At 46.9% G+C, this 11,281-nt stretch overlaps 2 pseudogenes; one reads left to right on the top strand and one right to left on the bottom strand.

The window, feature by feature from the left end:
* Positions 1-348: 348 nt before the first annotated feature.
* On the bottom strand, positions 349-4,170 carry LOC149328473 (uncharacterized; annotated as a pseudogene).
* A 2,893-nt stretch (positions 4,171-7,063) lies between these two features.
* Positions 7,064-8,372, top strand: LOC149328472 (uncharacterized; annotated as a pseudogene).
* The last annotated feature ends 2,909 nt before the right edge of the window (positions 8,373-11,281 follow it).

Genomic DNA, 11,281 nt, shown 5'->3' with positions numbered 1-11,281 from the left:
TCTGTGTTACGTGTTCGTTCACTTTCTTGTCCATTCCTGGTTTCTCAATTCATTGAGAGGTGTTGTGAATATACGGCACTACAACAGGACGTCCTTCATAGCTTGTTTTAATTTCCTTTTTTGGAGCCTTCGATATGTCTCAACACCGCAAAGCTGCTTAGAAACTGTCCTGTATAGCCGCTCGTCTTCAATCGGTTGACCAGCTGATCAAGGCTGGGCATCATCGAGTGCGGGCACGATAATGCGACACCTCCTTTGACAATGTTGAAAGGGCCGGCATCAAAACGCAAAAAACGGCTTTTTTGCTCTGGGCTTGGAAGACCCAGCAGGTGCGATTGTCACCGCAATTTATCTTGTAGCGACGAAAGGAGGAAGAGAACCGGAAGCTCTGGCTAGCAGGGTAGAGAGATGAGCGCGTGCTAGACTATGAGTCTTCGCGTTTCCAGGGATACCGCAGTGCGCGGGGACCCAATGGATGCTAACGTGCTGACCGCGTTTTCGAAGTAGGCGCGCGTTATGCCTTATCTTCTGCATTACAGGGTCCGTATAAGCAATGTTGGCGCCTGCCCGATGGGCAGCTTGAAAATCCGTGTACACACGATAGTGGATGGGGTAAGTTTCAGAAGAAACTGCGAGAGCCGATTCCAAGTAGTCTAATATGGCCGTCTAAGATGACTGAATGGCGCTTCTGGCGATGTATGGTGGCATTGGCCCTGACTCTCGGTTGTCTGGTCGTACCATGCAGTGGCGTTGTAAGTGTGGCCGCTGCCGTCTGCAGGGAATGCAGCGCCCGTGTACAAACGCGTTCGGTTGAGGGGAGTGAGCTCATAGTCTTAACGTGGCTCTTGGCACAAGCCCGGTGCCGCATTTGGTGATGCGCATGGATATGTATTGGAAGTAGCTTTCCCTCAGTCAGTGGCGTGGTTTTTTATGGTGGCCTCTTGCTGGGCAAGAAAACAGTTTGTGTACATCGTGCCCGAGGAGCAACAGTCTGGTCCGCTGCGTGTGGGTGTGCATGTCGAGAGGCTCTGAGAGTTCACTGAGATTGCTGCAGCTCTTGAGCGCATCAAGGCGTGTGTACCTCGAAAGTCCTGCCATGATGCGTCTTATGAGGACGCGAGTCCTGTGACGATGCGTTGTGATGAAAATTTATCGCACCGCTTACCTCACGGCAGTGGGATACCCCCTCTCTATACCTGCGCCTCCCCCGATGGTATTCACGCGACGAGAATCGGTCCTGCTGCGGCGGATTCAAACAGGCACCCTTCTTACCCTTTTTTTGTTGAACCGCTTTCATCGGGGTGGCACGACGCCACCTGTATCTGTTTCCTGCTCCAACGTGCAACTGCCGTGCGTATCTGCACCACCTCTTCTGGGAATGTCCTCGCTACACACCATCTCGACTTCGAGCCCTGGCCACCGTTAAGCAGGGACAATGGCCTTCTTCTATCTGTACCGGGGCCTGCCCCGATACCTCGTCTCGGGATCGTGCCATCGAGCTCTGGCAGGCACTCCTCGTGTTCAGTCAGGACTTGGAGGCGCCGCTGGTCGGTGATCGGCTCCACAGTGCTCACGAAAGGCACGCAGCCTCCACTAAGTTCCCTTAGGACAAGAAAAGTACGCAAGCAGCTTGGTCGAGACGTCGTCAAAACTAAACATTCCAAAGTAACAATAGCTGCTGCACTTGTGCGCACTTCTCCTCCTTGTTTGTATGTGCGCAGGACGCTTTGCTCCTTTGTAATGTTTAGTTTTGACAAAGACTCTCCCAAGTTCGTGTCAGGGGAAAGTACCAGACTAGCAAGTTAGTGCAGATGAGGCGGCTGCAGCTGACGCAAGACGAGAATAACTGAATAACAGTAAGAGAAGATCTTGTCCGCCAGAGGACAAATTATGCCGATTATAATTACGATGTTATAATGGCACAAGTGATTAATGAATACTCGAAGTCCCCTTTCTTGTAGAGCCTCCGCTGCTTGCAAATCCAGAACTGGTAATTTTGCGCCGTTACTCTTCCGTCCCTCCAAATGTGCGCGACTGTGCACTCAGCGAATTACATTAAGCATCAAGTCCTTCGCATAAGAAAGAATGCAAGTTCTAGCTCAGGTGAGATCAGCTTGACACCATGATGGTTATGAACGAACCTGATGAAAGAAATTAAGTGTGCGTCTTATCCTTCTTTATATTGCATCGTTTGAGAGATTTGTTTAATGAGCGTCAAATGAAATGCGACGAGCACAACTAAAACATCAGCTCAAAAAAATCACTACTGGATTATAAATACATGCCAAGCAGATTAGCCCACCTAAAGTGCATTCTTCCTTCCTACGAAGTGCAAATCGACCGCTCTAATATTATCTCCCCCGAATATCTTCCTTCGCTGTCGGCGTTTACTTTGACGCTAATAGTGTCTTCTGAAAAAGAAACTAAACCTTAAGAATTTAAGCTTGTTTTGCATCATAATGCAATGCTGCTCTTGTCACAGCCATATGAAAAACAAGTGCGCAATAAATCTTTTTCGGCGCATTAATTTTCATAACGTCCATAAGTGTGATGTAGAAGTTTCTCAGCGCATAACGTTTACTTATTTCATACTGCCAATCGGCCACTGGCAGTCCAGGCAGGAGAGAGTACGAGAACGAAAATGAACTTCTTTGCACAACGAAACAAAGAAGTGTTAGGGACAGGCGTCCTCCAAAGATGCGCTGGAAAACAGAGTATGGTAACTGGCAGAAAGGCTTGAGCAAAACATCAGGAAAGCGCACAATGGTGTCTTGAAGAATTGAATCGCACCAGTGCGTCATAGAAGAGAAAACAAAGGAAATAATGATGAAAGGAATCATGCGCTTCATTGCAAATAGGCTTTATCGGTAGATATCAAGGTTCTTCTTAAAGGCGTCATCTTACCAGTGAAGTGTACGCTCTCGCAAGCCACTGCTCTGACTGAAACCTTGCTTCAGGCTGACCAGTTCCACTTGTAAATTTGACGCCTTGCTACTGATAAAACCCGACATTTTTTTGCGAAAGCACCACCACTGGAGCCCAGCTCGGCTAGTCGGGTATGCTGGTGGCGGTGCGGCTGTCAAGCGACCTTTAGTCGCCGTTGCCTAGCCACCGCTTCAGCGGCGCTTCAACAGATGGCACCGCGCCGCTGCCAACTGTCGCGTACATACCCAGAGGGCACCACCCTCGCACAGGTGCTCGGTTTCACAGCTGATGACCAAACGCTTATCCACAAGCTAACACCAAAAGCGTATTGCAAAAACGGCACGTACGATCTTGTGCCATTGCCTAGCAACCCGAGCTTACACGAGGTACTCGTGTAAGCTCGGGTAAGTTCAGACGAGCGTCCTGCTATCTGCGCGAGAGGTAGCTCGCGAAGAGCAACATGGGTCGCAAAATCCCGAAGGGTGGCTGGGATAGAAACAGCCCCCTGCCGGTGCAGTGGTGCATCGCTTAATCGCGGCGGCACTGCGCTGGTCGTGGTATATGAGGACTCGCCGCCATATATGAATCTTAAGCAGGATTTACCAACCCAGCATAGCGTGGGCAATAACTAACTAAATGTATCAAGCCACACCCTAAGGCCGAGTTTAAGTGCCCCCTCTAATTGAAGAATGGGCACCTGCTTCCTAAGGTCTACTAGGTTGAACTACGTTAAGCACATATCATTTTTGTAATCCATACCTCCTGTTTTTTCTTATCTCTGTATTCTTTGTGTGTTGAACGCGTATACATTATTTTACCCTGCAGTCGGAATACAACCATGGCCGTGAACTCTTGGCATTCGGGGTTGTACGACTGGCGTTGCGGGAACAACCAAGGAGACCACAGCGGATCACGCGGTGTAGAGAACCTTCGCTACCGCCATCTGTCAGGTGGCGCCACGTTGCAGTGGCAACGATGACCACCGGGAGGACGGCAGCGCAGGCGACGACCACAGGAGACACAACGGGCGGTTACTCGACCGCAGGCACTGGAACGCGCACGGCAGCATCCCAACAGCAGCAGCCACAGAGTCAGGCTGCGCAACCGAGGACCCGGCAGACCCTGTGGGTCGTGGTTCTGGGCTACTTCTTCGTGTCCGTGCTGCTGACTATATTCGTGGTGCTTGTCATTTTTCTTGTCCAGTGGCGGCGGCCTTAGCCGGCACCCCACCTGAATGAACAGCATAACCCCTTGCTTCTCGGTGCCCTCAACGTTGCGATTTCTATCTGTTTGCAGGGACCTCGGTTAAACTTTCTGTATTTATGCTCGCATACAAAGCCGTATGAATGTACATCTTAATCTGTATTTATGTATGTTATTGGACGAATACTTAAGAATGTATGTTTTGTTACTTTCAGGGCACATGCCTGTGAATGTTCATGTTTTTCTTGTTATCCCAAAAAGACGAACAGGAGATGACGGTGGGCTAGTTGCTGTAAGGTTGCGCGAAGAGAACAAACAGAAGTGCGGACATAGGACGAGTGCTCCTCTTGTGTGTGCTGGCATTTTTAACACGAACCATCCTGCTAGCCCAAAGGGTTTGGTAGATTTACGGCGTACAGTCCGCTGGTACACATGTTTAAAAACTGTAAATATTATGTTTTGCGTATGATTCATAGGTGTCGACTGCAGAGTATGTTTTTAGAACATCGCCGAATATGTCATGTAATTCCCAACGCTTTTTTATTACAAAGTTGTGTAACAGATGGGCTGCGCATGCACGCCATTTTCATGCTGTGTCTTTGCACCTTGCTGCTGTGGGCCTATTACCCGGTTCGGAAAATCTAGTAATTTTTCATTTCAGCAAACATTTTCTGCGGCGTACTGTTCACCAGGTGACGAACGTTTACCAGAAATTGCTAAAGTATCGGTGCAAAAGAAGACTTCTAGAGTTGTAGATTGCAGTCTGTGAGCTTTGAGTGATTATGATCTTTTGCTTTTTCAAAAATGCGTTGGAGGACGAATTACATCAATGTACTACAGTCCATTGTCTGAATATTCGGAATTAAGAAATCACTTGCTTCAGAGCACAGTGTTGTTTGGGAGGGGGGGGCTTATTTGTTCATAACCGTAGATTATTAAAACTGCGCAAAGCAAGCGAGGGAAAATCGAGCCAGTTGCACGCAGAGATCAACAGCACCTGATACTTTATTTTGCCGGAAAATTATATCGCCCAACAACAGCGCAAAGAAGAGCACGGTCACAAAGTTGTGACGGCCAGAAGCAACCACGGGCGTACACGAGCGCCTAATGTGCAAACGCTGGCGTCAGAACCGTTTGAAATCCTGTGCGATGAAAGTTTTAACGAAGGTATGCTGACGCACATGCCACCCCTTTTCGATATTTGAAGAGTTCAGTCAGTGCGTGCAAAATTCCCCAGGTGATCGAAATTATGAACTAGCCTCTCATTATGCCATGCCTCTTTCTTTATTCGTCCCTTCATTGATCCTTTTGCCACGTCGAGGCTGTGATGTCTACCGAAAGGTTATGCAGTTAATGAGCCTTAGTGTTCTCAAAAACATTCTTATCCTGCAGCAGGAATAAAGTACATCGTTCAATTAACAGTACGTGGTTCCCTCCCAGTGGCTTGCACAACAATACTCTCGTTCACTTGTCCGCACAGAATTATTTCCAGCAGCCACAGGAGATATTGGCAGCAAGCATAAATCAATTTGGTGGATTATTCTACACCAAAACATCGTGACAATGATGCATGGTGAAACAGCAGGGCATTTGGAGAGGGGCTGCGTTGACGGTGCAATATCTGAATCGATGAATGGCGCAATAGCAGCACGTAGGTATAGTAGCCATGCTCGCGTATGATCGGAAACTGGCCATGTCACGTATGCCTCAATATTTCGAGAAAAATATAAATGCTGGTGATGCTCTTGCTCTGCTTCACCAACATCACAATGACGCTGGCCCCCACGAGCGAACCACGCGTACATACGCAAAATTTAACAAATCTGTCCTAAGTACCGGTGTGTGGCGGCCGACGAAAAACATGGTGGTGCTCACCCCACGGCTTTTTTTCATGGTATTTCTTTACATGGTTTTGTATAGAAAGCATTTTTACATAAATTACACACTGAAACTCTACCTGCCACGATGTGGCTCTATAGGAAAACATTTTTGTGTCTTCTGAAACTGTCGCTTGTGCAATGTGCCTGAAACAATTGAACATCGTTTTATAGATTGCAAAGACCGATTTTGTTTGCCGATGTGTTGCAAAGGACGCTACAGAAAGATTTTCTTCTAAATTCCTACAGTGACCGCTACCTTGTTGTCTTCCAACCTTACTCGAATCCCTATGATATGATTCTTCTGATTGGACTTCACAGCCTTTGGTAAACGCGCATGCAAGATCGCAACGTTGAGACTGTTGTTTCGCCCAGAATTCACTTTAGCCAAATGTTGCTGCAGGTACCGGACATTTACAAAAATTGGACTTTGTACCGGATTGGTTTCCTCTCCTGAGGTTTTGTATATCCTCACCGGCCTTTTAGTTATAACATGTTACTATTATGTTTCTGACACGTAGCGCCTACCTAGGTGCTCTGTAAATAGTTGTTTGTGTGTGTGTGTGTGTGTGTGTGTGTGTGTGTGTGTGTGTGTGTGTGTGTGTGTGTGTGTGTGTGTGTGTGTGTGTGTGTACACACATATGTATATGCTTTGTATGCAAAACCATGTAAATAAATACCATGAAAGAAAAAAAAAGCCGTTGGGTCTATTGTGGACAACACATCATCAATGCTGGGCTTGTCAATGCAGAAAAATGCAAGGTCGTCAGCATATGCTAGCAATTTGACTTCATTACCCAAAACAGGGAACCCATGGATGATAATGTTACGCAAAACACTCAAACAAAGCGGTTCCAGGTAAAGAGCAAAAAGCAGAGGAGACATCAAACAGCCTTGATTCAGGGAAGAGCGGATTGGCACTGGGTTTGAGAGCTGGCCATTAATGATCAATCGTGTTGAACAGTTGCCGCAGCAAAGTTGCACCCCTTTAAGTACAGTAGAACCCACGTTTTCTCGCTCTAGAAGTGAAAACAGAAATGAATGGTGAACGCGGTCAAATGCTTTCGAAAGGTAAATCTGAAGCAGGGCAAGCTGCTCATTGCAGCTATTGTGTTGTGTTGTCCAAAATAGATCAATTCGGCATCGTTTCTGGTGCTCAAATGAGTCGCTCCAAAAGTTCTGGCATATGGTTTGGTTCATGGGGCACAACTCCACCTCTGTACACTGGCATAGAATGGTCTTGTGTGCCTCCTAAATATCTTGGTGTTCCACTTCATGCCTACAAATCCAGTGCCCATTACTGGAGAGAGCGAGTTCCGGCTGTCGAGCGTTATGCTCAGACGTTTGTACCGCATCGCCTCTCAATTTTTGGTCGCGCCCAGGCTTGGAACACCTCTCTGGCAACAAGGATTTATTACGTACTCCAGGTACTTCACTGCGCCAGGCATTACATACAGCGTTTCCATCGTGTATTTGCGACGTTCATTTGGTCTTCCAAATTTGAGCCCGTGCGGTGTGATAAGCTTTTCAGGCCTGTTTGTGCAGGAGGCCTGGGCCTAGAGCACCTGTAGGTGAGACAGTTGGTTGCCCGTTTCTTCTTTTTTTCGTGTTTGTTTCCTTCGGATTATTAGAGCATTCTTGCAGGTTAACTTCATGACTCTACTTCCGAACTTAGTAGTTTCTTCCAATTTTACCGAACGATCCCGTTTTCTAGGCTTTATGCAGGAAGTTTATACCTCCGTGTGTTTTTTCACAGTTCGGTTTTCAAATGAGTACTTATATTCTGTTTCGCGCAAAAATGTGTACCGGGATTTGATGCCGATGCTCTTCCCACCCCCACTTTATCGTTCTGTTTGCTCTGGGCTCATGGGTCATGATTTTTTAAAGCGAGTGCTTAAAATGCTAATTTTTCCTTGCACGGAAACATTTTTCTACAGATTACACACTGAAACTCTACCTGTCAAGACGTGGCTCGATAGGAAAAACATTTGTGTGTCTTCTATAAACTGTCTCTTATGCAATGTGCCGAAAACAATTGAACATTGTTTTATAGACTGGAAAGACACGATTTTGTTTTGGGATGAGTTGCAGAGGACGCTACAGAAAGATTTTCTTCTAAATTCCTACAGTGTGTGCTACCTTGTTGTTTCCCAACCTGACTCGAACCCCTATCATATGATTCTTCTGATTGGGCTTCATAGCCTTTGGAAAACGCGCATGCAAGACCGCAACGTTGAACCTGTTGTTTCGACAAGAATTCACTTTAGCCGAATGTTGCTGCCGGTAACGGACATTTACGAAAAATTGGACTTTGTACCGGATTGGTTTCCTCTCCTGATGCGCTCTATATCCTTGCCGGCCTTTTAGTTATAATATGTTACTATTATGTTTTTGCCACGTAGCGCCTACCTAGGTGCTCTGTAAATAGTTATTTTGTGTGTGTGTGTGTGTGTGTGTGTGTGTGTGTACACACACATATGTATATATGTACTTTCTATACAAAACCATGTAAATAAATGCCATGAAAGAACAAAAAATTCGTGGGGTGGCTCTTTGCAGGCATCAAGTTTCTTCGCAGCTTCTGAGGTGCTCATCGTCACCGCCCACACGTGGTTAATCTGATACGCCCGCAACGCCACGACGTCGGGGAGCGCACCAGCGTTGGCCAGGGCATCCCGAAAATCTTCCACCCTGTAGGGCCTCGCTCTCACGTCTCCGTGAAGAAACACCGTGTTAAGAACAACACGTCCTGTAGGCAAGGTAGGCAACACAATTTCATATTCCTGATCTGCGTCGGCAGCTAACCTGTTTCCGCGGCCAGCAAGTGCCGCTATCGCCGCTCCGCCGGAGCTCATGATCCTGCGTCCGTCACGCGCGGTGGCCGGAAGCTCGAATACAGTGCTCATACCTAAAACGGATGATATAGAGAAATTACAATTGGTTACAGCGTATCGACCCATAGCACTCACTAATGTGGACTACAAAATTTTTATGAAGGTATTGGCGCGTAGACTGCAGACAGTGATATCGAATATTGTTGGACCCCACCAGACATGTGGAATCAAAGGGCGCTCAATTTTTTCCAACATTCACAAAGCGCGCAGTGTGCTTGAAAGCTGTGACGACATCAATGGGCGAGTAGCGATGCTTCAGATTGATCTCGAAAAGGCATTTCATTGTGTTTCCCATGAAATTTTGTTTACCGTTTTAGACCATGTGAACGTCGGTTCAGTTATCAGTAAGGGTGTAGCCCTGGCGTATCGAAACAGCATGACGAGACTGATTGTTAACAAGAGTCTGGGGGCCCCCATTAGCGTGCAGCGTTCGGTGCGTCAGGGCTGCCCCCTCAGCCCTCTCTTGTTTTGTATTTACATCGAAACGCTGTGCATGAAAATCATAGAAAACAATAGTATTAATGGCTTTAGGTTACAAGCAGCTGAAGTTAAGCTGCTGGCCTATGCAGATGACGTTGCAGTATTTACGGTTGATCAGGGGAGCATAAGTGAAGCTGTCGGGTGTGTACGCGCGTTCAGCGAAGTCACAGGTAGCGCGGTTAACTGATCCAAGTGCCTTGGGCTCTGGCATGGATGGTGGCCATCCCACCCGGACCATTTCACCAACGTACTGCGGGCGACGACCCGGGCAAGTATTTGGGCGTTCCGCTCGATGCTTATCGCGATAGCGAGGAGTATTGGAAAGAGCAAACTAAAGACGCACGTGACCGAGCTGGGAAATGGAAAGGCACCAGCCTTTCAATTTTCGCAAGAGCTACAGTCTGCAATCTTTTTTTTATTAGCAAACTCTGGTTTGTGATGAAGGTTTTGCATTGCTCGCGTGTGAACGTTCAGAAGCTACACAGGATTTTTGAAGTTTTCATATGGGCGTCCGAATGGGAACGTTCTAGCAGAACGAATCTGTTCCGGCGGGTAAAAGACGGGGGGCTAGGGCTAGGGCACCTCTTTTTAAGGCAGCTGGTGAACCGTTTTTTTGTTTTTTCGCGACGTCACAGACCCGTTCTTGCGCACCGTGTGCCAAGTGAAGCTGCGGCGATTGCTGCCGGAGTTTGTGGTATCCACAGAAGAGCTCTCTGGTGGAACTTTTGGTTACTACAAAGAGATTGTAGCAAGCGTTCGGTTTCTTTCGGCACGTCTTTCCACCGATTATTTGTGGAAAAGTAAAAGGAAAAAGTTGTAGAATGATATTTGCGATATTGTTTTCCCAGAGCCCATGTACAGGGCCTTGTACAGTGGAGGCCCGGGAGGGGATGTTTTAGAAAGGGTGAAGAAAATGCAGGTGCCACCAGGAGTAAAGACTTCCTTTTTTAAGTTACAGACCGGGACGTTACCAGTTAAAAAGTTTCTAGAGGGAAAGGATTTCTTTTTACCGTGGGGATCGAACTGCTTAATTTGTAAACAGCCTGAAACAATAGACCATGTTTTTTTGCATTGCTGGGAAGGGGTTTATTTTTGGGACGTGTTACAAAGGACCATAAAGAAAGAGCTACCACTTGACGCGCACGGAATTCGCTATTTAAGCACTGATAATGAGGATGGGGCACCTTTTGATCTCATAATGCTCTTGGGCCTCCACTGTATATGGCGCTCCAGAATGGCAGGCTACCATTGTGACAAAGACGCACGACCGGCCCGAATTTATTTTCGGCAAACCATGGACTGGTTTCTTGCAATCCAAAAAGCAGCTGCGGAGGCTCCCGAGTGGCTCTCAAGACTAGAGCCGTTGTGTATGTTGCGGGAATTTTAAGCTGACGAAGCCAGTCTCGTGCTGGCTGACCACGACAGCGTCGTATGTATATAGCGTTATGTGTATTTTTGTTGTGCAATGTCATGAGCCAAAGCCAGGCAATAAAGAAAAAAAAATTCGTGGGGTAGTGGTTAGTGTAGTGGGTTGTAGAACTGTAAGATGGTGGTTGGAATCCCGAAGAGTGAGGAATTTTTTTCTTTGCCTTCACAATTTTTTTTTACTTTCTTTTGTCCACTAACTTCTATGAAAGCTATTTTATTGTTAACTGCCTTTCAATTCCACCCCAGCCCTTCCCTTTCCTTTCGTTTCTCAGTAATTGTTAACGAGGCACATATGGCACATACGACACATATACACATATGACACGTATGACACATATTCCATAATCTCGTATGAACCAGACACATATGACACATACATGTATATATGAGATTTTTCCGTAGGGGCAGTCTGCAGAGGAGATTCGATTACCATTATTTAGCACCCATACTTTTGTTTCGGCTAAGATGTATTGC

The sequence above is a fragment of the Amblyomma mixtum genome, chromosome 9, assembly GCF_055824585.1.
Source record: "Amblyomma mixtum isolate Tamu chromosome 9, ASM5582458v1, whole genome shotgun sequence".
NCBI classification, from domain to species: domain Eukaryota; kingdom Metazoa; phylum Arthropoda; class Arachnida; order Ixodida; family Ixodidae; genus Amblyomma; species Amblyomma mixtum.
Note: the sequence above shows the minus strand (reverse complement) of the source record. Positions and strands in the feature narration are given on the sequence as shown.